Consider the following 2,479-nt stretch of genomic DNA (forward strand, 5'->3'; position numbering starts at 1 on the left):
TGTGCTGCAATTCATGGGATTGCAGAGTCGGACACGACTGAGCGACTGAACTGAACTAACTAAGGATTTTGGAGTTGAACTTAAGGCACGGGGAAGCCCCTTCTACCTCAGGTGTGTGAGACTTGAGGAGATCCTGAAAGTCTGTACATCATCATGTTTTCTCCTCTGCCCCTTCTCTTGACAAGAAGAGTTCCGAGGTGAAAAAAGATAGAGGGAGGCAGTAGGAAAATGAGTGTTAAGCCACCTGGTAGACAGTCTCTCAATGGCTGCCAGAGATGTCTGCTTCCTGTATTCACATCCTTGTGTAATTTCCTTCACCTACACAAGGGCAGGACCTACTGACTTTCTTCTTAAGAGCTGGTGATAAGATAGCATTCTGGGATCAGGCTATGAAGGAAGGTGACCTCCACCTTGCTCACCTTCTCTCCCTGACTCTTCTCTCTCACTTGCTCTGATGAAGCAAATAAGGAGTCCCTAGGTCTCTCTGGACTTTGCTTTTTGCCAAAGTGATTGGTCAAAAAAAAAAAAACCAAAACAAAGCCCCAAACAAACAAAAAGCAAAAAGTGGTTGGTTCATCCTATAGCAGGGGACCACAGCAAAATCTAGGCACCTCTGTCATTAGTGAATAGGGCCCTAAGGAAGGTTCCCAATACAGATAGCCCATGACTTGCAACAGTTTGCCTTCCAATTTTCCGATGATGATGCAAAGCAAATTACATTCAGTAGAAACCATACATCAGATTTTGCTTTCTTTTTAAAAATTATTTACTTATTTATTGACTTGTTTTCAGTTGCGCTGGGTCTCTGTTGCTGTGCGCGGGCTTTCTCTAGTTGTGGTGAGCAGGAGCTACCCTTTCTCGTGGGCTCCGTAATTGTGGCTCTAGGCCCGAGAGTGTGCAGGCTCCAATAGCTGTGGAGTGTAGGTCCAGCAGTTGCAGAATGTGGGCTTTACTTGCTCCGTGGCAGGTAAAATCTTCCTGGACCAGGGATCAAACCCATGTCGCCTGCAGTGGCAGGTGGATTCCTATCCACTGCACCAGGGAAGTTCCATCCTATGCTGAACTGTGCTCTTTCCCTGGGTAGCAATACCTGCTACAACGCTTTCTTGGGATGCTGGACAGTGGCAGCAGCCACAGCTCCCAGTCAGCCACATGATCATGAGACACTGACAACCATTCTGGTTTTCATTTTCAGTACAGTATTCAACAAATCACATGAGACAGTCTGTACTTTATTATACAATAGCTCTATTGTATTGTTAGATGATTTTGCCCAATTGCAGGCTAATGTACGTGTTCTAAGCTTGTTTAAGATAGGCTGGGGCTATGCTAGATAAGATAGGTAAGTTAGGTATATTAAATGCAATTTCAACTTATTATTTTATAACATGTGATGGATTTGTCAGGATGTAACCCCATCAAATGGAGAAGGTGATGGCAGCCCACTCCAGTACTCTTGCCTGGAGAATCCCATGGATGGAGGAGCCTGGTGGGCTGCAGTCCATGGGGTCACACAGAGTCGGACACAACTGAAGCGACTTAGCAGCAGCAGCAGCAGCAACCCCATTAAAAGTTGACGAAGATCTGTTCTTATTGCTCAAGATCCCAGCATCTACCTCCCTTAGGCAGATAACAACTAAACAGACCATATGGACCCATGACATCCAATCTTCCAGAATAAAAACTCAGGGAACAATCTGAAAGTTAACCAAACAAACAGGATGGGGAATGAGATTATGCTATAACTACCCTCATTCAAACGGTACCCTCATTCATATGCATAAACAAGCAAGCATGAAAAAGACCCATAACCAATCTCAACTAAAATGGAGGAAATTAACACAAAAGACAAAAGACAGGTGAAATAGATGAGGAACAGTCCTTGGAAGGTTTGCACTAGGCAATTCTAAATACTTTGCTCCCACTCAAGGAAATTAAAGCAAACACGGAGTTCATGAAACAAGAAATTAAGAAACAGATGAGAAGACAAGAGTTAATAAGGTGAAACAGCAGCTCACATAAGTAGGGAAATATCAATTTCCATCCTACAAATGTTACAGAATCTCCAGTTTTGTGGGCCATTCTAATCAGAAACAGAGGAAATTTAATTCCGGAAAACAGTTTGGCTGAAGTAAGTTGGAACATTACAAAGACTACGGTTGACCCCTTTTTAACTTGGTACCCACACATTGCCTGAAACCACATTTACTCTCAAATAGAGACAAGAACAAAACCATGCTTCTGTTTAACATGACACACTATCCCTTTTACAACCAAAACCATTCTCACATCATCCCCAGGACAGCATCAGGGTCAGGATTCCTTTTTTGCCTTTGAAAATCAGATTGATTATATTCTTTGCAGCCAAAGATGGAGAAGCTCTATACAGTCAGCAAAAACAAGACCGGGAGCTGACTGTGGCTCAGATCATGAGCTCCTTATTGGCAAATTCAGACTTAAATTGAAGAAAGTAGGGGAA

Source organism: Bison bison, unplaced genomic scaffold (assembly GCF_000754665.1).
Source record: "Bison bison bison isolate TAMUID 2011002044 unplaced genomic scaffold, Bison_UMD1.0 scf7180017864317, whole genome shotgun sequence".
NCBI classification, from domain to species: domain Eukaryota; kingdom Metazoa; phylum Chordata; class Mammalia; order Artiodactyla; family Bovidae; genus Bison; species Bison bison.